This window comes from Hetaerina americana, unplaced genomic scaffold (genome assembly GCF_022747635.1).
Source record: "Hetaerina americana unplaced genomic scaffold, ioHetAmer1.1.p SCAF_11, whole genome shotgun sequence".
Classification (NCBI taxonomy): domain Eukaryota; kingdom Metazoa; phylum Arthropoda; class Insecta; order Odonata; family Calopterygidae; genus Hetaerina; species Hetaerina americana.
Window position 1 is genome coordinate 17337646 of NW_027286181.1, and position 27830 is coordinate 17365475.

Sequence of the window (27830 nt, forward strand, 5' to 3'; positions counted from 1 at the left end):
TGAACATCTTTATTCGGGCGGAATTGAGACCTTAAGATCCCGTTGTGGTCTGGCACACTAAATAAATCGCGTAAATCAATTGGATACTACTCCCCCACCTTCCCTCCCTCTGGTCTTCGCGACACGACCACAGTTTCCCTGTGCGATGTTTCTTCCGTCCGCTCTTCCTTCCAGCGGGACATACGCGCTGTCGGAGTGTTTTGTTTCGATGAGCAGTGCTCAGTCAATCATCCGCATGCCTTTCTGCTCGCCTCCATGTCGCGATCGGAGCACGGCGTCGTAGGCACGTTCCCCGGTCTGCAGGTAGGTACGTGAACGGGGAAGGAAGATAGAAGGAGGGTTGGAAATCGCCGAAGACGTGTTCGTTGGTACACGTGCGTGCGCCGGGACGTTCGTTTCTCGAAGAAAATCGAGGTCTCGTCACGAACTAGTTCGCTTTTTTATGTGTTCCCTTTCAACCAGGCCCTTGTTGGGGTCGGTGACACTTGCCAGTCGATAAGCTCAAGAATTTTAAACTACCATATTTCCGCCTTTTCACCCGTTTGAAGATGCCATTTTTGCAAGCAGCAAGCTTGTAGGTCTCTCGGCTATTCCCGCTAACGAAACGAGCCTTCCAAGGATGTGTAGCTTGTATTCCCACCATTTTGCATATCCTGAGAGAACAGGAGACTCCTATGTCCTGTAATTTCTCGCCCATCAATGCTAATATTGTGGAATCCTAGTTTTTCCAATGTCGCGGTACTAAATTCCCAATTACTTATTTATTAATATGACACTTTATATAAGAAATGACCTTAGTGTAAAACCATTAACACAGTAATCAACCCTAAGGTCGGTTTGGTAGGTGTTGGTAGAGTTAACCCAGTACTAAGCCAGACGGCGTGTGAAATTCACACATCAGGGTAGGGGGGCCAGTGCCTTTCCCTGTGCCATATATGGTTTCCCCGGAAGATCTAGTACGCGAAAAATCACAAAGCTTGGGTGGAGCTGAAGGTACCCTGATAGGCTTGCCGGGGAATCGAAACCGGGCCCTCGGGTCAGTATTCTAACGTTCTACCCCTGGAGTATTGGACTACTTACTGGAGGGCCCGTGTTCAATTCCCAGGCAAGCCTCTCCGGCACCCTTAGCTCTATCCAAGCTTTGGCTCTTTCAAAAATATAGTAGAATATATTTCTCGTTTCGCGGATTTCCGGTATTAATGAAATGCCAAAGAATATATCCTATGCATTGATCCTGTGACTGAGAAGTCTATCATGATTTGAAAATCGTAGAAAATCAATTGGAATCGCTTCATCATGGTAAACGTCAATTTTTCACAAATTTTAAAACCTTGGTTTCTATATATTTAAATGACGCATGCATTTTTAATCGGTGATGTAAGATAGTAACCTTCCAAAATTTTGTCATTTCATCTGAAACTTTTTCTCATCCAGGGCTGCTGCTATCTAACCCCCATAATTCTTCAAATGCTCAATTATTTCTCGGAGACCAAGAGTGCGTCCCGACTTAGCCACCGAAGGTTCGAACGCTTCGGGGCGCGTCTAAACCTTTCCAAGTGTTTGGTGAGTGCATCATCACTCTCCTTCATGGGGATGGAGTGATCGGTGGGTCTGCTGCGAGAATACTATATACGCTTCTCTCGGGGCAGAGTCACGTGAAGGCTTCGAAGCGCGTTGTTGTATCGGAATATGGGAAATAGTGTCGACGCGTTTTGACTGCCAATAGATCCGCACCCCCAAGCTTTATGTTAATAATTTAATGGAATGGTATGGTGAGATCCATTACCGATTCACTATAGGTTTGATTAATCGAGAAACAGCTCAAATGTTAATCTCGAAAATGAAGAAAAAAATTTGCTGAGACAAATATTGGAAAATATTATTGCACTATGCGCGTTAGTCATGCAGGAATTTACCTGTAAATGTCCGTGTGTTTATTTATGTTTTTTCAAAGCATTAGTTGGACAAGGTGTGTAATGTTACAATATATTCACTTAATGTCTTCAAACTAAACAGCATTATATTTCATCATATTATTCCGCGGAAATACCAGGCGCGAGGAGAGGATGGAAGTTCATTTTCAGGTTTGATGTTTGAGTTTTTAACCCGAAGTTTGAAATATGTGGGCTGAATGGCGTCTCTCTTCCTGCCTCGATAACTCCGCATCCACTAAAGTGTTTTATGTTTTTATTCGTTTATTTAACGGAATCGACCCGCATTTATGCTAGGTATGTCTGGGGGTCAATTAAAGCGCCTTACCGTTACGTTATCTCCTCCGTATTCCCCTTTTTTGTCTTCCTTCAATTGTCTTTCGTGCACATATTCTTCAGTCGAAAATTACGAATTTCACGAAATTGTTTACAGAAATTTAATCACCCGAACAGTTGAGGATGCCCTTCTGTGTCGGAGGGTATGCAATATTTGTCTTCCCAATCACGATTGATAATCACTGAATGCTTGAATTTTTATTTCGTTCAGTTGCCTCTTTTGTGGCCTTTAAAAGCATAAAAATCTATCCAGGGAACTGCTGTGAGCTATTTTAAGTTTTCTTTTAAAGAATTATTCGTATTAGCCGGCCTCCGTGGCGGCAGGGTATCGCCCTCGCCTGCCAACCCAGACAGAGGTCGGGGGTTCGATCCCCACCAATCTGGGTTTCCCTCACCTGGGGCTTGGTTGGTTGTGATTGTATCTGTTGTTATACGAGGATATATATTTGTTCAAAGTCCGACGCAAAGGCCAAAAAGCGCTGTTTTGGAAAGCGAAATAATTAAAAATATAAAAAAATCTTTTTTCGAGGGCAGATTTTGATGAGACACAAATAAAGGATGGGTGATGAATTGAAACGGCTGATATTCAAATTAGACTCGTAATTACCTTGATGGCAATTTTTTGTGGCTGCGGTGCGGTGGCTAACGTACAGGCTTCCCATCGAGAGGGCCCGGGTTCAAATCCTGGAGACAAATAATCTTTTTCATATTTTTCATTTTTCTTTATTTGAGGGGCTTGGTGGAGAGCACTTCGAGTGAGTACATTGCCCATCGGATGGGACGTTGAACGCGGACTCCTTGGCGCTTTTCGACTAGAGTAGGCTAATGCCGACGCCGGGGTTCACTCTACCGTTCCTTTCACAACCCTAATGGACTAAGCTGTTGGTCGCCTCCCATAAAAACTACCACTCGTTTGTGTTAAGTTACTGCGATAATTAAATTTGTCAATAATAATCTCAAATTGTGTGATACTAGGCTATAGTTTAAGAGAATTTGTTGTTCCTATTCAATTCATTGGTTTAAGAATCGAAATTATTCATCGTCGCATAAGCAGGGGTCGATGTTTTTTCGATTACAGGGACGATATGCCGTAAGTACATGTGGGATTCAGCATGGGTGCAAGAAAAAAAAACAAAATTTCATTTAGCCGCATCCAACAATTCTTTCAACGAGGCTATTTTGACAATTGTGCAAAACCCCCACACACCTTTTGATGATTGAGGGGAATGACATGAAGAATTATGTCTCCCGGTGCTAAGAAATGAGGCAGTGACCTTCGCCTTAGCACTAACGTATTGCCCAGCCATTTGTTGATTCACCCGAGTCTAATACTTATCGTATAAAACAAGTTGATATCAGACGAGTTGTGAATTTCATAAAGATAATTATTCAAACCTTAAAACTACGTCGGGAGGATTATGTCATCCGGATGAGCAAAGAGTGAATGGAGAATGCGTGTGCTGAAAATAATTCATCTCCCCTACAGTTTCGCTTTACTACTAAAAATGCTTTCACAACAAGAGCGAGATTAAATATGTCAAAGGAGACGCCTTCCTCAGTAACTTCAGTGATGTGCAGTCTAATTTTAATTTTCTTTTGCTGCCATCTCCAAAATTGGGAAAACATTCTTATCTATTCCGTGATTAACAGCGTTACACAGAGAAAGACCGATGTCAAGTCCCTGCCTCACTCCAAGGCGCCAGGATATGATTTATGTGTTTAGCCTCTTGATGCTCCCGAACAAGAAGGCTGTTTCCCTACTCCCGGAGACTGCAGAATATGTCGCGTTTTATCCGCGAGGCCGAATGTGGGGCGAATAAGGGGTCAAAATCCCGTGACCCGATGTTGTCCCCTGAGGTCAAGAGCTCCCTTTTGGCTCACCCGTGGTCTCTCAAGCTTATCCCCCCTCCACCACCAACTGGGCCCATCACCCCTCCTCTCCGCCATATCCCCGCGCCCTAATTGTAAGCCCCCGCCGGGTCAAGGGGAGAAGTCGAGAAAGGAACGCACGTTGGCGGGTGTAGGTGGGTGGTTCCCCCAAAAGTCGGGAATGCTGCGGCCGTCGATGTCGGGTCCGCACACGTGAGCGAACTTACTTCCTTTCCCCGAGAGGGTATGACAACATCCCGTCTACTCCCCTCCCTTCCCTGGGCCTCAAACTCCGAGACGACAAAACCTCATCCTCTCCGCCGCACTTCCGCGCGCCTCTTAACACTCAAAAACAAAAGCGCTGATGGAAATGCCGGGTGGATGACGGAAGAAAAAAAAACAAAATGCCTGGAGAAAAAAATAGCAAGGAGGGAATTTATTTCGCTTTGGTATGGCAACGACTGGAACATAAGACGTGTGTTTGGGGAGAGAGGTTAGCTAATTTGAGGATTTAGCTAAAGTTCAAAGAATATTCACTGAAGAAAACGTGAAACATTTTTTCCGCACGCATTTTTAAAACACTTTTTAATGCACATTCCCTTTTACTTGCCCCTGATCTTTCTTATGGTCCCTTTATTTCTATTCGCCCTTCGATTATGTCCCTTAAAAAATCAATTGGTGTGTCTCGACGTTTTTCCAATCCATTTTCGTCTTTATTTCCTTGATGTCCTTTCACATTGCCTGTTTCCTCTTTTATTCTTCCGTAGGCCCACACCATCGTTTTTCACTAAATGTATCCACGTAGTCTTCATCTTCTGCCTTTAGTACCAGGTTTTGAAGGCACATTCGCAAGATAGACGTCAGTAAATATTATATAGGATTCCATTATTCTGTCAGTGTACTTCACCATCCGGATAAAATGAGAGACGTTAATTCCTAAAATGATAACTTTAAATTCATGGGTTTCCATGATGAATTTTGCGATGACAACAAAACCAATGATAGAAATCATATGTGAGGAAACCATTCTTTAATATATGAAATGAGGTATTTTTCATCATTCTTTACGTTTGCTTAATTGATGGATGATATCCTAGAACCCTTTAAAGCATTCCCGTACGGTAGAGGTTGTGATTCGCAGGGTATTACGCCGTTGAAAATGATTCCATGCATGAGATATAATACGCATGTATTTATTAATTAGAATGTAATAATAATTCATTTCCATGAACCATTAAAGGTAGTTTGTGTCCTCCCCTTCTGATGTAAGTAAGTAGCCACCTAAGGCCGTGCAAAAAGCAGAGCTATCAATTCGAAGGTTGATTTGATAGCGAAGGGTAGAGCTCACCTATTACTAAGCCTAACGGAACGTGAAATTCGCACATTAACAGGGTAATATGGAGGAGGGGTAGTTTCTTATTCCCTGTGTCACCTGCGGTTTCCAAGGAAGATCTGGCACCCGAAAAATCACATGGCTCGGGTGAAGCTGAAGTTGCTCGGAAGCGTCCCCGGTAACCGAACCGGGGTCAGTAGTCCAACGCTCTACCACCAATGATGGTACCTGATTATGACGCCTAAGCGTTGAAACTAGTAATACCCAAATATAGAACAGTGGAAAAATGCATTGTGGTCTTCATTCCATGCATAAAGGGCGTTTTCTTTGTTAGAAGGTGAAGTGGGTCGGTCCTTACGGTGCCGGCGTCTTTCTCATTGCAAATATAGGCACGGGTATCGTTTTCCCCCGAAATTCATCCTCCCCCCCCCCAGCACCATTCACCGCCCCCCCGCCTCCAGAGCTTAGTGTCTCAATCCATCCTCACGTCCGCCACTTGCTGTCACACGCACGCATACGAGTCGACGCCACACGTGCGAATCCGTTACGAGTGAACTGAGCCACCCTGAGTGGTGGATGATGAGACACGTAACATCCAGTCCCTTCCTCCCCCCCTCCCATCCACTTCTCCACCAACTTCCCGGTGAGGAGAGGAGGGAGAGATCCCCCATTCTCCTCACCCCCTTCTTCCCTCGCTCTCACACACGCCAACGAGCGTCGAAGACTCGTAGAGCATACAAGAGACCCACGAGCATGCTCGAGAAGGGGCAAACAAGCCTCTCTTCTCTTCCTCTCTCTCTCTCTTTGGGGGAGGGGGGGGAGCGCGCTCGCGTCCCAGCTAAAAAATTGTTAAGCCCGCGACTTCCGACGAAAGAAAGAGTGCCTCGCGGTCTTCAAAATGCACGCCAAACGGCGGGGAAGTTTGAGAGCAAAGGAACGGTTTCGAGTGCTCCGTGGGAAATTAATCGAAGAGATGCTGATCATGTGATCATTTTAGCGCGTTCATCTCAGGTGTTAATCCCGAGAAACATTACGTGGCCAATAACATTAAAGCGATATAAATTGTGAATTAAGTTTTAATTTGTGCAACACACTCCTTTCGATTTACTTCCTTAAAGTCTTTTGGAATAATTGAATTGATTTTCACGTAAAATATTAGCATGCTGCTTGTCCTAAGAGGATTATTTTATCCTCTAAGTCCACGAATACTACCTTGATCAAAAAGTTCCCGGAATAACCACCGTGTGGCGCTCCCATCGTTCCGATTTGAGTTCTGTTTTTTTTGTTAAATTGGTACATCTGTTGTTGATATTCCCTTTAAATCTTAGTGTCATAACTTGACATTTGCAAAAGTTACGTAGCCAAGAGTACATCTATCTCTGTGTGTGTTGGCGATTTTTTACAATTGCAGAAATGGATTTAAATTTGCAACAACGAACTTGTATTAAACTTTGCGTAAAAAGCGGATTTAGTGGCGCACGGACGTTGGAAATGTTGGAAAAGTGTTTCGGCAACGATTCTCTAAAAAAAAACGGTCGTTTACCAGTGGCACGAGCGGTTCAGAAGTGGTCGTGAGTCAATCGAAGATGATGAACGCAGTGGCAGACCATCGACATCGAAAGTCGGTGAAAAAATTGATAAAGTAAAAGAAATGTTGGTCAATAACCGCAAATTAACCATCAGAGAAATAGCGGAGGACTTGAACATTGCCTATGGATCCGCCCAAGACATTGTGGTTAATGATTTGGGTTTCCGTCGTGTAGCAGCAAAGTTGGTGCCAAAAGACCTCAATTTCATGCAAAAAAGAGACCGTGTTGACGTCGCAAAAGACATGATTTGCGAGGCTGAATCCGATCCCACATTCATCAAAAGGATCATTACTGGAGACGAGACGTGGGTTTATGAGTACGACACGCAATCCAGACATCAGGCAAGTGAATGGCGTTCACCAAATGAGCCGAGACCAAAAAAACCACGTCGTTTTCAGTCAAAAAAGAAGGCAATGCTGACGGTTTTCATGGATTACAACGGTGTAGTGCATCATGAATTTTTGCCAGAAGGCCAGACAGTAAACAAAGAGTATTATTTGGGCGTTATGAGACGTTTGCGTGAAGCGATTCGCCGAAAGAGACCAGAAATGTGGGCAGAAAACTCGTGGATTTTGCACCATGATAACGCACCGTCGCACAGTGCTATCATTATTCGTAATTTTTTGACGAAAAATGCAACAAATACCATCCAACAGCCACCGAATTCACCTGATTTGGCTCCCTGTGACTTCTTTCTGTTCAATCGAATTAAAAAACCATTACGGGGAACGCGTTTTAGCAGCCGAGAGGAAGTAATGGAAAAATCGCAGGAAGCACTGATGGACATACCGAAAACCGAATATAAAAAATGTTTCGAGGATTGGATCAAGCGCTGGCATAAGTGTGTTGCAGTCGATGGGGATTACTTTGAAGGGGACAATATAGATTTAGATGAATAAACTTGTATTTTTAATTTTCTGAATAAATTCCGGGAAATTTTCGATCAAGGTAGTATGTTACAGAGAACGACCGATTAGATTGCGCGGGCAATGCAATGACACAGACTGAGTTTCGAAATATAATTGGAAATATAACCAAGAAATAACCAACAATTGACCAGAAAGGTACTGTGCTTCTTTCACGTATATTCTCTTTCATTGAAAGATAATTCAGTGATTTAATGTTAAATGTTAACGACTGTCTAGCATAAATTATCAAATTTATGATTATAATGGTTTGAGGCATCACTTTGTGGAAGCAATTCATATCGGAAAAGAAAATACTTCGTTCTTCCACGTATATTTTATTATACACGACCTAGGTTTATAGACTTACAAACACCTGATGATGACTTTGTAAGTCGAAACCTAGGTCGTTTGTAATGAAATATATGTGAAAGAACAAAGTATTTTCTTTGCCAATATCGAATGTATCGTTTAATTTAAAGATTTAGACGATAATTTAATATAATATTCTAAAATTTATGTTATTATTCTCTTTTTCTCTTTTCATCTATTTCTTTGTTCCCTTTCTCAGGTTCGAAAAGGGTTCGGTTTGTGATTTTCTTTTGGCACCCTATTTTTATACCATAGCAGATTATTTTATGAGGGCATTCACCAAAATCAATGGCAACTCGGCCTTAGGATTCTACGGGAGTATCTATATTATTAACCGGGTCAACCATTTCATTCGTATTTTCACTTCTTCTTTTTGAGAACTCAAGCTGTTAACAGACACAAGAAGTCCGCAGGATATGGATATACCTATTTCTTGGTATCGATGTGTGCTGATGCACACACTGATGCTAGCTGGAGCGTCACCAGGGCAAATGAAATATTCGGGTATCCCGCATAAATTTGAGACAGCAAAGACAATCCAATATATACGGGCGCGTTCGTTCTGCGGGCCCATAAGCGCCCATCAATGGCGTTTGGCCTTCCTCCTCTTTAACGGCATCTCGGGGGAGATCTCTATGGAGATCAGTCAAACCGTATTTAACCGCGGGGAGGGAATCATATTCTTACCTGGAATTCCTTTTTTTTTATCTAATTTACGATGGTGACTTGAACGCCTGCATGCCCCTTTTCCGTCTTCGTGAGGTCGGCGGAAATAGCTCATCAAGCGAAAAAATCCTCCACTAAATGGAAATCCTGGTTTTTCCCAGAAATGTTGGCAAAATTGTTCAAGGGTACATCGCATTACCATTGACGTGAACTCCAAGAACCGTCATCCAGATTGGAAATTTAGGTAAACGACTCAATTACAAATGAAATATGTACAGACACCAGGTCATGGAAAAATTCCACCCGCCCTTTGAAATTTTATTTTGCGCGAACCCATTATAGCTAAAATAAATTTTCATTAAATATTTATTTAATGGCGCAGCCTTTTCTTGACAGCTTGACATTTAGTGTGGGGATTGCGAGGATAAAGGTTTTTGTTTGCATATTTTGAAACGAGGCGAAATTTTCTTCGTATTTAAGGTAGATTTTTCCGAGCATTGAACGATCCCAATGTCGAGCGGGACGTGAGTTGAGCATTTTGTAAAAGTTACTTTAAAAACAGAAAACAGTCTCAGACCGTCAGTTTTTGGTAAACTGTCGAATGAAAATATTGAAGAAATGGGTACCTAAACGAAAATTTTATAGCGAATTCGTGGTAGTGGGTATTAAAGTATTGTAGAGATAATATTATTGCAGAAATTGCTGCTTTTTCATTTTGCTCCTCGAAATGTAATTTGCGTGGATGATACCGTATTGAACGGTAACATCCCTTTAAAGTCGACCTCAGATTATAACTTCAAAACTTCATCGCGGTTTTTTTTTCGTGGGAAATCTATATCTACGTGGTAATTAGGAAGAAAATAGCACTGGGTTCTTTTTAATGTGATTGTTGATTCTTCATCTTTTCGTCTTTGAAATAATTTACGTATATTTAGTAGAACAATACGTAGCTTTTATCATCCGAACCTTTTCTTTATTATTTCCAAAGTTTTGTTGTGATTCGAGACAGGATATTTTTGCTCGCAGTTTCTGAATCTTTCATCCGACGTGGAGCATCTGGCGTCTTCTTTCCTTCACATCATTAACCCACTGATTTCCCTTCCGCCGCATCTTTCCACAAACCTTTTGAGCACCAGGCGCGCGATTTCCAAGGATGAGGAGACGTTTATAAGTGTCGGGGAAGAAAAGTGTCATCATTTGGGTAAACTCCCTTCAGCAATCATTTCCAAGAAAAGTAGGCGTCCCGTGAAATTCGAGTCAGTCAACTCCACAAGCTTTCCCTCCGGGTCGTTTGACACGCGTCAAGGGACGACGAGTGGGAAGGTGGGAAGGGTGAGGCAGGGAGGCTTCGTGGAGAAGTAAGAGCGGTAAGTAAGTAAGTGAAACATAAGACGTCCGTCCCTTCGACGCCGGTCTCTATTGCGAATGGGATTTTCGGAATGACCGGAAGGATTCTCTCGTCGGATGCATTAAAGTGAGTCTCTTCCCAACTTGTCCGCCTCATTGTCCGCGGCGCGTGACCGAGCTAAGCCCTTCTTCCCGCCAAATGCTCCGACCCTATGTTGAGTGTCTCCGCGTGTCTTCTTTCCCTGACTCTCCCTCCCTCCTTCCCGACCATCCCCCGCCCCCTTGTGGCGGATCCGCTTCGTTGATCTGCAGGGACGTACTCTTGCATGGGCCGGGCGGGAACAGCGCGTGCTCCGAGCGGGTCGTCGTGTCCGAAGCGTCCTCGCGCGCCCGTTAAGTACTCGCACATCCGCGAGGTTCCTCGTGCTTCCGGTTCGAGTGCCCTTTCACCAGGTCGATCACACGTGCCGCGGGCGGTAGGGACGGCGGGAAATTCCTGTCGGTGGAAAAAGAAAACGGAAAAAAAATTCTGATATTTTGCCTAACTTATTAACTATGGGTGCTTTGTTTCGGTAGTGTCATGCTGTGTTGAGGCAAGTTGAGACCCAAAATATACCACATAAATTACGATTGTATAATTAAAGTTGTTCATCAGATTATTAACCTTTTGAGCCCTCTTATTGGGTGAGTGAATCGAGGCTGGTTGCAAGACCTAGGCGATTTCTCCCCTGTCCTCACCCTTAATTGTCCTTAAGAGGGCAGGCACGTGACGGTAGTGATGGAAGACGGTTAGCAATGGACTGGGAAGAGGTGCTGAATTTTTACCATGGCCCCACGGATTACAACTGTCATGATTATTGAGTTTTATTACCAGAGGCATAAATCTATAAAATCAAAAAATAAAAATGAATTGAATAAAGTTGTCTTTTTAAACCATTGATGTTTTGATGGAAACAATTGATATTTCCTTTGGAACTGCGGGAAATATATCCAATTACTTTCAGTTCCGTCAATCGAATACATGAGTTTGTGATAGCTGTGGTGTCATGTCAAGGAATCTTCATTCCAAATTTTTTATGAAATTATTTAATTCATGATCATTTTATTGCGTTATATTTGTGGCTAATGACGAATATTAGATTTAAATAGCGCCAAAAAACTGTCAATTGCCGTAGGGAAATTGAGAACATTTGCGCTTATGAATATTGCCCATGTTTATTGAAAAACCCATGACGTAGATACCACAAAATTATCTGCATACGCACGACATACTCGGATCAGCATGTTACCCACCCACGAGATTTTCTTCCTGGAAGTGAAATGACGGCGGATATGTTATTATCGAGGGCAAACATAAGTGAATTGCAAATTTCATATGATGTGTTAGTTATTTTTCTCTATTATTAACGGAAGTGTCTCGGAATGAAATTTAGTCGATTCTTACGTGATTTTGTGGAAGGCAAACATGTTAGCTCAGTCGATAACTGATTACATCATTCTATTTTTAATATTAATTTATTGTGATCATAATTTTAACGTGCTACGGGTGCTGCCCTAAATGTGGACCTCGGTGCCCTCTCACATTACCTACGGTCCAAAGAACCAGGGTTTTGCTGAACGTCAATGCTCAGTTCGGGACTCCAGTCCGCGACGCGTGGTTGGCTGGTGAAGGCGATGGAAATTTACTATCATCTTCAAGACAAGGGGTTATAAACAACACACTCCCCGCCACCTCTCAAATATTTTTATCTACTTGGCTCACTTGCCATTATTTTCTCTTCTGTTGGGCCTTGTTCCATAAAGAAACAAACGCTCGCGGCCCCCTTGATAATTGGCGGACCGATTCTCTCGCTCGGAAGGAACGACTGTCAGGAGTGTTGAGCCGGGGAGAAGCGGCGGAGGAGGAGAGGAGACACGAGAAGCAGTCTCGACGTGGTATCAGAGGGAAGGGCAGTTCCTTCGAAGAGCATTTGCCTGTCCATCGAGCGCACTTTGACCGCTAGGCGATTGTTTTCAACTCGTATTTTCCTCCCGGCGCAGCACCAACGTAAATATTTTGGAAGACTTGCTTCCGAGTGGTTTGACCCCTCAGGGAATTCTCGACTTTTCTGTCTCTCTCTCTTGAAGGTTTTACCTACTGGCCTAAACTCAAAACAGGAAGGTGGCCTTGTCTCATTGTGAATTAAGAATTAATAAGGTTAGTCTCATTGTGAATTAAAAATTAATGAGGTTATTGATTTCACATTTTTTTAGAATGCCCATTAATTTGGAGGGGTACAAATAAGGTCTTATGGAAGGCGTCCGATGGCCTGAGAGTTTTCACCCGAAGGAATAAGTGGTTTTAAATGGAAATGGGTAAGGGTGAACTGAAACCTACTTCTGCATTAGTGCCTACTCCGGTGCATAAGTGGTTCGACGGTTTATCAATCGGACTTATACTATATGAGGGGCACAGCACTCGAGTAGGGATGTCACTAAATACTCCGCCACCGCCGGGGTTCGAGCCAGAGCCCTCGGAATGGGAAATGACCACAAATACCTATTTATGTTGTATTTAATCCGAAGAGTAATTTTGATAGGGTACTCGTCTCAAACGATTCTTACAGTCAAAGGTGAATGCTTGCAAGGGTTCTATTCTGTAACTATACTTGAACTTTTTAACTCTGAAACTATTCAATTGTTAACTACCCAAGCTCCTTCTTCCGCAAATAGTTTCCAGGGATGATGGACACTACTTTTCCCGAGGTGTACGGAGAGTCTCTCGCCGGGCGTAATACGGTATTACTTCCATAGTATTCGGGTTTCTTCCTTCGTCGGAGTCTCTGACACCGATCGAAACGGACCGCCTCAGGCTCTTCAGCGGTAATCCGTGTCCCGTTTGGAAACCGTGATTTTTGTGTCAACCCTAGGTTTTCCATTTTCAATTTAGATGTCCTTAAAATCCTCAATGGAATAATAATGCCCTCTGTAGTTGATTTACAGTTAGTTACGAAGCTGGAAATGCAATAAAACGCCCTTGCATACCACAGTTATCGACCCTTAAGAGTGATTTGGTGAGGGTAGAGCTCTCCTAGTACTAAGCGAAAAGGCGTGTGCAACAGTGAAATTCCAAGGGCCTCAAAATTTTTATCTTCGATGGAGCCAACGAGGTGTGAGTGATCAGGGACTAAGTACTCGAAGTATCTTCCGTTTTTTTCGATAGCAGTTTTCAATTCTGTTTCAGTTGTGGTAGTGTTTACTTCACGAGGGATAATCGTCAAGACCGATTCAAAAACATCATTCGTGGGCGCTAAGTGACACGAGCAATGGGTTGTTTTGCGTGTCTAATTAAGCGGCACTTTTGAAGTACCTTTTTCCAATTATACAGTTGTTTTGCCTGCTATATTTCATTTTGTTTCCGTTATGCCGTCCGTTTGACTTGATAATATATTATTTCAATAAATTGAAGGCAGTTATATGTAAAGAAATTTTGGCATTGCTTTCCATATTATCCGTTTATAGTCAACTGTCATTCCCCCTTTATTAATGATACCTGCGATTCCTCATTGGTACTGGGCATTTTAAGATGTTGATTTTGGAATATTTGGGATTGTCTGTGCTTAAATATTTTTGCTCGAGTATAACATTTAATTTGATGGTAGATATTTGAGGAATTAGAGAAAATAGAGAGATAAAATGTGATAGGCATTGTGATCACTGAAATTAGTAAATAAAATCAAAAGAAATAAATTTTGATAATTCTAAAATTCATTTTCGACTTAGAAATATTTAGAATATTCAATTTTAGTGTGAAGGAACTCCAAATCAACCAAAATTGTTGAATTTTTCCTTTTTTCCTCATTCCTCGACTTTGTGTCTCAACGGATGTATGAAACTTTTTTTTAGGAATATAGAGTTATTTTGCGTTCATGTTTTGACTCACATGACTGTGGTAAAAAAGCGAAAACCGATATTTTTGTATGAGTTTTAGGATCTCGGGCAGCACATAAATTATTTTCGTGGTATCCAGTATCCGTAGTGCATAATGGCATTGAAACCAGTGTCCCTGGGATTTTTCTTTCCATCTGTTGCCATCTTAGTTTTTCGTAGCTCTTGATGATTTGTAGGCTGCTCTTTCCCTACTTATGTTTTGTCTGGTTTAATGGGTTTCCATACAACTACGAAGGGGTCACATCAACGTCATGAATTTTCATCTATAGTATATCATACGGTGGTGCGGGTAGTAAATATGGATATTTTACGTGGCTAATTGGCTCTATCAAATTGAAAATTGATTGAGGTAATTGGCACTTATCTGTGATGCAGTTTGTATAAATGCACTTTCTCTCTTTTCTACTGTTGTAGTTCATTTTACTTCCTTTCGTCATTGTCCGTTCTCGGATTTTAGTAGAATTCAATATTTCTAGATAGTCTATCCTTCATTTAGAATTTAATGTGTGAATAATAAAATAACGTACTCTTTGCTTATTATTAAACTATGCATTTCATTCATAATTATTTTAATAATTTCTGTATGGAAGGGAGTTGACAACAAGAACCTTCGGAAAATTGTACTGAAAACGATGGTGAAAACTTAAACGTTGAGCGTATATGCGTGTGGCACAAAATCTAAGTCATTGAGGTAAGAGGATAAACGTGGATAGGATGCTTCTGAGATATAAGTGTGGACAAGTATGGAAAAACTATATAACTGGACGGAAATGAAATCAAACTATGAGGCGATAAGCATGCAAATGGCGAGAGAAGATGTTGGTAGAAGTCTCGGGCAACGTAGGGTGGATGCAGTGCACATTGAGTGACAGTGCAATGTTGAATTGCGATGTAGTTGGGAAAATGTTAAGCAGGCAAGGTAGGAGGAGGAAAAAGATTGATATAATGGACGAAACGAATGGAGGGATAGTGTGTGCGGAGTGAAAAGGGTTTAATTAAATGCTGGGTTTTAGAATTTTCGCTGTCTGGTTTAAGAATAACTTAAAAAGTGTAGTAAAGCTTAATTCTCCAAAACCATCAAAGACCTAACCTGACCGGTAGACTACCGTTAATAAAGCATTATTATTCAAGCGTAGACAATGAAGACACAGCAAAGCTCTTTATACGAGGAGGGGGTGGGGGGTCGGGGCGTTTCCCGCCACTTTCTCCCGCGGGCCCAGATGGGGTCACGTGCGCCTTTCCCACTGCAGCCTTTCCTTTTTACCTACTTCACCCGAGCGGAGGATTTGCCCGAATTTCCTGTGCGGATATGTCGGTCGCAAACCCCCTTCCCGCCTCTTCTCCCATAGACTGTGGGCCGGCGGAAGGGGTTCCAGGGAGGAGGAAGCGAAGGGTGTGAGGGGCGGGGCTGAAGGAGGTAGGGCGGAAGGAAAGGCACCCAAGGGTGGGGGAGTGTGTGCGACAGAATTGGAAGTCGTTCCGAGGGGTTTGTTCGAGAACACTTGCCCGCGGGTAAGTGCTTCAAGGAATGCGATGAAAATTAGTGTACAGTATCTCATCCGCGACTCCCATATTCATGGTATCCGATATCTACGGTTTGGTATTGTTGGAATTTGTCGACAAAAATTATTTATTGCCGTACCGTTTTCACTAATAGTGGGAGGAGCACCGGGTGATTGAGCGGATAGATCGGGTTCGATTCCGGGTGACGCCTCTGGGCACTCATAGCTTCAACAGCTTGACCTGTCTTGGTATGGTGGTGGTCTGTCGTATTATTGATTGTGGTTCATTTTATTACCTTATTTTTCGTACGATAAAGAACAATTTTTTTGGGTGAACTTGTCACTTTTTAAAAAAACTTAAGTTTTCCACCTGCATTTAAATATGCACGTGTTTGGTGGTTTTATAGTGAATGTAATTTTTCTTCCTCCCCCTTGTTTTCCGTTATTCCTTAACCATCTCAACCTGTTCATTGCGGCCCCTTTTCCACACACCTTTTTTGTGTATCTCGGAGTATTTATTATTATTATTAAAAATACACATGTGCTGATAGACATTGTCAGGTGGCACACAAGTCCCAAATAATCGCAAAAGATAATAGATAAAATCAGACTTCAAAACACACATCTCTTTAACAAAACAAGCGAATCCCCGTCCTATTTACAACCATTAATCAGCAAGAAAAAAAGACAAATCAAAAAAATTAAGCTATTACATATAATACAATACACCACACATCAATTAAATTATTACATATTAACCTTACATCTATTCTTAAAAGTATACATTCTGTTAGGAAAGGGCTCGAATATTTTTGCAGGTAAGGTGTTCCAATCAACAATTGTTCTATTTAGAAAAGAATTTTTTTTTTAAATTTGTTCTCTGTGCCCGGCATTATACCTTAAATTAGTGATCATTTCTCCCTATAAAATTTGGGTTCCCCGCCTATTTCCTAAGATCTGCCTAAGCTTTCTCCCCCTTCAGAATGCGGAACAGTCCACAAAGTCTGCTTACTTTCCTTCTAGTCTGTAGAGGTTCCCAGCTCAGCGTTTCTAGCTTGTCAGACACACTCTCCATCCTCCTATGCTTCCCCAGTACATATCGGGCAGCCTTTCTTTGCACCTTTTCCAGTTTTTAATATGACCTTCTTCATGAGGGTCCCATACAAGAGAAGCGTACTCTAAAATTGGTCTTACTAGGGTCTTATACGCCTTCTCCTTGGTTGCTCTAACGCTCCCTTTGAGGTTTCTCATCGCCCAATGAAGAGTTTTGAAAGTTTTCTTAAAGATGTAGACAGAGATGTTAATTTATGAATTTCACATATCGAAGCTGTAAGGATTGACGTTAATTGTAAACTTTACCCACAAATATATTCTATTGTTTCAGGCTTCACTTCGTGGAAGTATTTAATATCCATTACTAAAAAGCAAGAAAGACTCGTACTTTTCCACAGATTTTTCCACAGACAAATCTGTGGAAAAGTACGAGTCTTTCTTGCTTTTTACCCACAAATATAAAAAATTCCCACTGAGTTGGTCTCTGATTTTTTAATGTATCGTTTTGATTAAACTTTAAACGTAGATAGTTGCTATTTATACCTTGCATTTTTTTATGTTCCCACTTCTTATTCGTCTTGCCGCGTCGAATATACTGCTGAGTTTATGATAAGATCAAAATATTAATAGCATACAGCTACACCATTAATTTTCATTATTTAAATTCGAAAATTGGGTAATTGCAGCCCTTCTCTCGTTTTCCTTTCCAAAGCTGACCCTTTCACGTACTGCTGAGTCCTCCCCGTGTTATATCATTGACCAATAACGAGGATTTGGCTACATGCCAGTTGACCCTACTCCGCCTTCCCCCTTGGCCGAACCTTCTGTTGTCCCTTCTATTACGTTCCTAAGACAGTCTCAACTTGTATTTATTTCATAAGGGTTTCCTCATCTCTGTCGTATTCCGTAATAGGTTTTACCCTAATTATTCTTCGTTCAGTATATTATCTGCCCTATCGATCTGTAGCATCCCCTCCCACACTATCATTTACGAAATATTTCATAAGAATGTTGTAGCATGACGACGTTCTGTATAATTTTCCTTTAGTGCTTATGCTATTCATACTTCTGCGTTTTCCACACCAGAGGGTGTGGCCCACAATAGAGAGAAGAGGAAACAAGCACATCTGACGTCTCTTTGAGACTCAATAGATTTCTTAGGATCACGAGAGAGGAGAAAGCGCTTCGGGGAAGGGAAAAGTACTTAAAGAGGTCGAGTAAAGAGGAATGTTGGACTGAAAAGGAGATCACAAAGGATTTGGCCGCATAAAGGGAAAAATGGGGAACTGGGGTTAACCAATCTTTAGATCGAAATTCTGGTAATGAGGATGTTGGTTTTTCCAGTGTAAAATACGAATAAAGGATTCATTTATCCATGGGGATTAACTTGTATTGTACCCTCAACGCAACCCTGTCATTTTTGTGAAGAGTTCAATTTCCGTCTTCTTCGTTTACAGGACCCTTTACGCTTCGTCTCGCAATTCAGTGTACAACAACGCCATGCACCAGTACCTCAGCGGCGGCGGTAGCGTCGTTTCGACGGCGGGGGGCAACGCTCAGCAACACAGCAACGGCGGAGTGAGTCCAGAGACCTCGGACGACGTCACGGGCAGTCATCCATCCTCCATCGCCTCACAGATGTGGGGCACGGGGCAAGGTATGTTGTTGTCATTTCGGTGACGATTTTGTTTTCACATTACTTCGCGGATAATACTTGGATGGTATCAGTTACTATGTAGGCACGGTTGTGAGTGTATATCTTTCACGGCTCTGAAACATGGGCGGATTAAATAACTTGAACTTGCTCGGAGATATGGGTCGAGAAGAGAGTATCGGACAGAGTTTGATGGGTAAAAAAATGTGAATTTCGTCGAGAGGAAGAGAAGGAGATTTTTGAACGGGTGGTAATTGTAAGAAATTCTTAAATTTCTTTATATTTGTGCAGAAGAAATGAAGACTTGAATTATCGGCTTTCTCGTGGGAAGTCTTGTGTCATTTGATTTAGGTTTTGAACGACAAAATTCCAAACTCCATGGTAGTAAGGACCCAAAAAATGTCTCATCCCAGGTAAAAAATCTAGCGGATTTTATTTGAAAATTATTTCACTCTTAATTAATGTTTCCTCCCATGGATTCTGGATACTTTCCGCGTATTCGAAATGTGGTCTAACTAATGCAAAGCAACAAAATTCCGTACTTTTTCAATGCGTTCCACTCCCAACTTCCCGGGAAAAATTTCCCAGTGTACTATTTCCCCCTTGAACACGCTTCATAATCAAGATGTCAACCCTGTAGACACAAACGTTTAACTTTTATTGAACTTTTAACTGTGCGTGAATGGTTTAGGTGCCCTAACATCCTCCGCCGTACGCCTCCGCGGCGGCTTGTGAAGAATTGTATGGATGTAGAATGTAGTTTGAGTAATTCCTCAATAACTCAAGGAATTCGGTGATATTAGGTCCTTTAGAGAAGGACAGCTTGCGCAGTGGGGATGTTTTATGTTCGTATTTTGGGCTTTAGACGCTTAGTAATCCCGGCGGCGGAGAGAGTGGGGGTCGTAGAATTGGGAGGGCGATGGTGGAATGCCATGGGGGCGTAGGGAAATGGGATGAAGGGATCCATCCAACCGTCTTACTAAGTGTTCTTGCGCAAGCGGAAATGGCTGTATAGAGGAATAATGGAGGGACATTCAACCGCGCTGTATTCATTAGTTCTGTAGTCAGTCAATGATGACGGCATTATCATAAGTCGCGATGGTCATAATTTCAACCTAAGCCTCTCAATTTTGATAATTCACCATGAAGATTCGGGGCAGCGAGATGAATGTCTATATGTTTGTTCTGGGAAATCAAAAGTGTTAGCAGGCATTTCTCCGCATCGTAACCACCCGTAACGCTCAGAATGTTAAACACATAAATTAATGTTTGTAATCCCATTTGAGACCTGGGCATTTGACTCTGCAAAATATCTTCCTTCGATCTGGTTACGGGCGAATATTTATTTTTCGAACGCACTATTCGGATGCTACTCATCCAAGTAGTGGTAGTAGTATTTAGGGGAGGCGACCGACAGCAGAGGTCATTTTCGTCATAGTGGATGGACAGGAAAGGATGAAGGGTGGAGAGAAACCCGGCGTCGGCATTAGTCTGCTATTTTAAAAAGGCGCCAAGGGGTCCGTAGCTTCACGTCCCATCCGACGGACGGCGTACTCACTCAAAGTGCCCTCCACAAAGCACCTCAAGTAGGGATCGAGATACCTCTGAAAAATTTTCAACACCGCCGGGATTGGAACCCGGGCCTTCTGGGCGGGAAGCCAGTACGACAGTCACCGCACCATCTCGATGCCCTACACATCTCACGTGCAGCCGAGAGAGTGGTCAGAAGAGTAACTCGTAATCAAACCCGAATCCCCTGGACTACCACGCCTGTTTAATTCAGTATAACACCCCACAAAAAAATCAGCAGGACTCTTCCTTTCGACGATCGAAATCTTTTTCAGAAGTTTTGTTAGATACTGACTGAATATTTAGTTTATTCTCAAACGTGAAATCATAAATATTTAGAGAATCTGATCTTTTCTATTTAGACCAATCGGGGCTTCTGCCTCTATTGGCCAGATTACGGGACATGAGAACCCTTATTTATTACACCGACGTCAACCTCTCATTTCAGTGACCCTCGCCGGATCTGACGACTTCGCGGGGAAGTCCGCCTCGCCATTCCCCGCCTCCTCCTTCCCCACCCACCCCCACCTGGCCCACCTCCAGCGCCTCCCTTCCTTCTCCTCCACCGCCCCCTCCTCCGTCGTCACCACCCCCGTCTTCTCCGCCTACCCATCCTCCGCCCCCACGACCGTCGTCGCCTCCCCCGTCTTCTCCGCCTACCCCTCCTCCTCCACCGGCCCCATCACCTCCTCGGCCACCTCCAAGGCCCGCTCCTTCCCCTACCCACCGCCCAACCTGGCGGCGTGGGGCGGTGGCGGGGCCTCCGCTGGCGGACAGGTGGGGGCCCTCGGGTACGCCGACGCCTCTTCGTCCCTCGCCGCAACGTCCCCGGCCGCCGCGGGAGGCGGCGGAGGCCTCCTCGGGACGCCTTCGTCAACGCCGAGCGTCGCGGCAGCCGTCGCGACGCTGCAGTACGCCACTTCGGCCGGACAGCAGGGTGCGCAGGCGCAGCAGAGGAGGGGCGCAACTTCCGTCGTTAGCCCTGGGATGACGGCGGCCGTCGGCGGTCTCGGATCGAGTGAGTTGTGTCTTGTTTTCTTTCGTGTGGCGATTGTTTTATAAAAAATCATGTCGGAGGTGAAGTTTTGCGGAAGATGGCCCCGTGGACTATTTCTCCCCGGATTGATCATAACTTGCTAGTGCAACAATCGCATGCCCTTAGGCTTTCGAAGTACAATTGATGTTTTTTACGACGCCATTGATGATATGGCAGTAATATTTTTTTTTTAATGTTGGAACAAAAAATTACTTAACTGGTCACATAAAACTTTAATTAAAAATCAAATCAGATAATTTTTCGCCTTAAAAATTATTTTTTATCAAAAATTAAATAACATATATGAACCTTAAAGTTCGTTTATCATTTTTAATCCTAACGGGTATTAATAATTTCCTTAAGTATCGTCTACTAAAGAAGTTATCCTTAAGCCGGCTTCAATGTCTCGTGCTAATTAATACCCTCTCAGAGCTTTGCCTTACTCAAGTAAAAGACAAACCTTGCTGGCCCTAAAAATTAATATTCCCTCGTTGGTGTGAGAGATTCACGTTCGAATCTCTCATCTTCAAAATAAATTCCCGTTTTTACGTTCCAACGCAGGCCCTGCCGCCCCAAGGATGTCATTTTCCCGATTTAATTGTATTACATGGCATATGAAGAGAGAGTTCTTGTCACACCATAAATGTTCGCGGGTATTTCTTTGTCTGTTTACTATCGTGTGTTATGGATTGTTATTTGATATGATTTAAAATTAGCCAAAAATGTCAAAATTTATTGGTTGAGAGCATATCTGATTTTTGAAAATTTTTATTGTTAAATGAAGACAAAATTGAGATGCATAATATTTCTAGGCGTGGCCAGAGAAAAGGTATTTTATCAACATTGATTAGATGGACTTTTTGTGGTTTTCTGTTAAGCTTAATTATTATGGTCATTTTACACGCTCCCATCGTTTAAGTTTTTTATTCTGATGGTGGCATGGGCATTTATTAACCTAACTTAATCACTCGTCTTCCCCTAAACTTCTCTACTCCTTGAGACAATAATTTGTCCCTTGAAGCAATCGTGACTTCATCGTTTCCAAACATCCTAAATATGTTTTGGTCACTTTTCCTCTCCACATTAACATTCGTAATTGACTTATTGGCACGGATTGGACTTTGTTTTTTAATGGATTCCAGTGGATCATAAACACATTTTGTCATTAAGCAACTACGACTATACTGCATGCGAAGTGTGATAATATTTAACCATCTGCCGAGAGAGGGCAAAGTACTGTCTCACATATATGTATGTACGATTATTTTAGAGCCCTAAGATTTTTCCTTTTAGAATATCTAGGTGGTATTCACCAAGCCTCGGTAAATCGTGAACTTATTTCAGTAATACATTAAGTATTATTAACGACAAGACCTGCGGCTCTCTTTGCCAATAGGTGACGGTTGAGTAAATTTGATGAGTTCAAATGATACTGAATGAAGACCATGTGACCACGTAAGGAACTCTATTTATGTTTGATAAGGTTGGTGCTGTCTATAATTAGCTTCGTTTGCTTTTGCCTGTTCCTAAGAAACAGACTTTTCGCAGTAATGGCCAAGGGAGATAATATCCGCTGTAATTTTTATTTTTGCTGCTACTATATTTTTCTATTATTTTTCACCACTCATCATCCAGAGCCCTCACCCACAAATGGATTTTGGAGTACGGGCGACATTTTTTCTGATATGGGTCTGTGATCAAAAGCATCTTAGACGGTTGATATCGTCATTACATCACGCTAATTTCGGGTTGGCGCGTCTGTTTGTCTTTAAAGCCATTGGCAGTTAGGTGGTTATATAATGGTCGATAAACTACTTTCTCCTAAGACAAGTTGTGATTGATTATACAGAACCTTAACATTGTTTGGGTAAATAGTGGTGGCCATTGGTGAACTTAGTAGGCTGCGTTACTTCTGATATATTGATTCATTTACGATTATCGAAAGTTATTCCTCGGATAATCAATAGCATTGTATCGCTAGTGGGACTAATATTTCTTTTACAAACAACTTCTCCAACATTGGAGTATGTCGGTTGTTCAAGCTTATTCGAAGTAATATTATGGAGTTAACGAAAATGGATAGCTAATGGCTTAAAGTTTACGGTGTAAACAACTACGGGTTCGGGTTGTAAACTTTTTTACGGGTTCGGTTTCATCAAACTTTACTTGATCGACGAACACTTGACCGTCATCATTTTATTTATCGTCGATCATAACTTTCTTTCGTTACACCAATAATAGAGATCAAGAACGGAAATTTAATGATCATTAAATGTGGAGTGTAAATGCTGTTGTAGATTTTCAAACTGAATTCCTATTGGCCTTACGGTATTGCATGACCGCGATGTCATTGTTTTCTTGTTTGCATGACGACCACTGAGTTCCAATTAAATATTTACTAGACATTGAACAAACTGCCAGTTTTTTAGAAGTCCAAACTGTCTGTTATATTACAATTGTATTATCGAGAAGAAGGAGAAAACTTGGTTCAATTAAAGGAAAAAAAAGTGTGGAAAGAACTAATTAGTCATGTTATTATTTTCTGCCTCTTAAAGAAACGCCGCAATGACGTCTCAGCAACCAGTGCCATGCTACGAAGACGCCATGCAAATAGATAGCAGTATTAGTGTAGAGAAATAGTTTTCAAATAGCAATAAGTAGTTTTTCCAATCATTGACTCCTTTTATACTCCATTTTTTTAGTTAATATTATATTTAGTTACGACTTTTTCTTACTTATATATCGACTTCAGACTTTGTAGCTGGAACTCATTTTCTTCGTGTGCGTTAATTACAATGTCTCTAACGAGCCCGTTTCCAATACCACACATTCAAATAATGAAATAATGCTTACATTAATTCGTCAGGTGATAAAAAAATCATCCTCCATATGGTTTGATTCTAAATTTGATGGACGAGTATCAACTTGATCGGCGTTTTAATCTTCGATCGACGCTTATTTCAAATGGTGGAACGTAATCAACAAAATCGTCCGTCGGATCAAGAAAATATCCAAGATCAAGTGTCGATTGTCATTGTCGAAATCGAGCCTCGAGTCATATGCAACATCGGTCAAGAAATGCGAATGATCGGCAGAGTGTATAAAATATTTACCCTATTTAAAATTATTTACGTTCACTTCTTAAACTTCGAAGAGGTTGAGTAGGGAAAAAAAGTTGTTGATTCAAAATAAGTTTCAAATTCCGCCTCCGTTGGTCCTCTAAAACGACATTTTTTCACAATTCACTTCATCATGTGCCAGTGGTGATCGTCACGTAGTACCTATTCCATCACCACAACCGCTTTTTTCACCGCAAGGGAGAGAAAACAAAATTAACCCGGGGGTGAGTGAAGCGGTCTCGCATCTCGCGACATTTTCAAGTCACCACTCGAACCGACCGGGCTTAACACCCAAAAAAAAATAAAACCGAACGGAAAGCGGGGGTGGGTTGTCGGTGTGCGCATGTGATTCCTCTTCGAGAGTGAGTAGTAGTCATGTGGACGCGGAATACCTCCGCGGCTAGACGGCCACCCAGACGCGGGGACCCCGGCGGACAGCAGCCCCCTCCTCGACACACCCCCCCCCCAGAACACGGGACCTAGACGCGACGGTCAGAGAGGGTGGGCTGGAAGAGTCGTCCCTTCCCCCTCTTCTTCCCCATCCCCCGGGGGTACGACGGGAGAAGGCGGGCCGGCGTCTCAAGGCGCGGGTGGTGGTTCCCCCCAACTCGACCCGTGTCGTCCGAATGTTTGGGTCAGCGTGTGCTGGGAGACCATTCCTTCCTCCCTTTCCCTCCCTCTGCTTCTTCCCCCCGGGGAGCTGATGAGATATATATTTGTGGCTAGCTTTCCCCCCTCATCCGCTATTCTCTCGCTCGTGTTTGTTGTCTGGGATATTGAGCTTAAGAATGCGTCATTGCGAGTGCAGGTGCGTAAGCATCCAGGTGTTGGCTTTGGGAAAAAACGTTTTATGTCAAATTCTGGGATTTTAGCCATCCAAATCTCCTCTTTGTCATGGCCAAAATTTTTCTGGAAAAAATTTAGGAAGTACCTCTTGGTAGGTTTAAATGAAACTCCTCGTATTTCTCTGAATAGATTGAAGCCTTTTTATTTTATTCGAATTACTTAAATTCATTGAATTTCTGTTATCTGATGCAACATGAAATAATTGTAATTTTTCGTAAACCCGGTAAGTGTGCTAGCGTGATCGAGGGAAGGTATTGACCCTGGCTTCGTTTCCTCGGAAAGATATTTTTGCTGTTTTTTCACATGTTATCAGTAGTTATTATTGTTTTAACCAAGTCTTATTTGTCGCAATCTAGCCGTTCTTGTCCCTAGCATCGTCCATATGTGTAGGGAAATTTGTTTTTCTTGCATACTCTTATACTGCAGTGCATATAGTTATCACGATTTACATTATTTTTAGAATTTTACGCACACAGATGTATTTACCAAAAATTAAGAGAGACTTAATTTTTGGTAATTTGAACTTGGTGTTGAATGACCCCCCGGCCTCAATTGCTAGCGGTTCACCATGTGGAGGTAGAAAAAGATTTTTTGATTAATATTTGAGTATCCATCCACGATATCGGAGGGGACATAAAGTGGATGTCCGAAGTCGCTAATCCACCACCACTTATATTAAATTCTATCACTTCAGATTGTGACAGCAAATTTTCGTTGCTAGGAAAACGGGATTCCTGGAAACGGCTCGTGGGTATGCATTGTTGAATTCTTTTTTTTCCTGCTGCCTCTGGGCGCCAGCATGTCTGTCGCTAATGCGTCTGGGTCACACACATTTTCTCCCTCCCCCTCCCTCTTTCAGGTAGCAAGACTTGGTCAAGTGAGTGTCCCTCTGGGTGCGGGGTTCCCTTAGGGGGGGGGGGGGAGAGTGTTGGCCTGGCCCTCCCCTCACATCCCGCGGCCACAGATTGCTCCGTCCCACCGCACTGGAGGTAGCATTAGCGGCATCCAGCCTCACGTTGAGTGGCCTCGGGGGTCGTTGCGCAAGTGGGCATTAGGCGTCGAGAGCCCGGCGTGCTAACGCCTCCGGACACGGCGGGAATGCTTCAAGGCCAAGGCTCGAAGGGAAGAGCCGCCCGCAAGACTAATGGAATGGGCGTGATGAATCCTATTGTCGATGCATATTCATATCGGTGAAGCGGGAGTTTTCCGTTTTCTTGTCCTCCGGGAAATATTAAAATCATTACTTGGGCGAATCGTGGGCGAAACGGGAAATGTACCGTTAAGATTATCCTGATTTCATCCTATGCCATTCGACGGTCAGCCGGCTGCTGGTTTTCGGTAGAAATTCCCGCAGCGATGGCTTTCTGTTTTATTTAAAATTGTGCACAATAGATGCGAGATTATTTTGCTACCACAAGCGATGTTAACTTCCATACGAAATCATGTTAGCGTTGAAAACTAACTATTGTGTTCCTTTTTCTAAAGGCTACTCGATATGTGCGATTAATACCATGTGGAAGCTCAACCCCCAGAATTAACATCCCAAGTCGATCACTGTTCGCTCCGGAATGATTGAATTGATCCTTAATTTAAGTGGCCCTGTTTTTTTTCACCCCTGTCGGTATTTTCGATCGGTGTTTATTTTCTTTTACGTGGTCGATTGGGTTTGCCTCGAGAGTTACATGTTTGTATTGAAACTTTCGCCTTTCTGGGAAAGCCCCACCTTCCCCACCATAAAAAACGTATTCCGATATTCGAATATTCCGATAAAAATAAGACTACATCAACTCTAAGCCCCCGCTAGTATGTGTGGCAGGGGAATTAAACATGTAGATCATAATAACTTAAGGTAAATTCACCACGGTATGTAAGTAAGCAATACCTCTCTATGCAAACAGAAGGAGCTGTTAGTTACAAGGAGGACAATAACTCAGATTAGATGAGATAATGGCAACATGCTTAGGCTATTTAAAATGAAAAACACACATCGAATCACTCCAGGGATGTAATGGTTCTTAATTGGCCAACCTCCGGCAAATTTTCCTTTTATCACCCCGATGCGTGCTAATAAAGTTGTGATCCTTACATTATCCAACGAGTACTTGCATTCCCTGCCAAAACTCTTGTGGATAGTGGGGTATTATGTGTAGATGCTGAGAAATGGGCAGAAACTACCCGGAGGGACCGTCAAATACATCGAGAGACCATTTTTTTTTTCATTGGTGTATGTATTTTTACCTTGAGAAATGTTCTTGTTTGAAATATTGTGGGAAATAGAGTTTTTTCTTGGTGTTTTTTTGCCTACCTCTCTAATTCAATTTCAAATCCCTTCGGAAGTTAATTTCGCTAAACTGTATTTTTCCTGCCCGCCAAATGATGACGAACCTTTGAAGCACTTAAGGCCTCAGTCAACATAGGATTGCGGTAAACACGCATTAACCCGACCATTACTACCATCACTCTATTTAAACGGGAATTACAATTAAAATGGATCCGCCCAGGTAGGTCTCGAAGGCTTCATCTCGTAAAATGTAAGAACAATTAGCTTGGGAAGGTAATAATATGATTCTTAAATGATAGATGCGTTAATACGTTTATGCTGATCAAATAACATTTACAAATTTCAAAAACATTGCGTATTGTAAGAAAAACGAAGGTATTTCGTGTTGCCAACTTTTTGGTAGTGATCACTTTCCCGAATCTGATCTTGAAGTAATTGACACAATCCCCAATGCTGTTGGGACATTCCAGCAGTCCTTCCTTAGGAAAGTGC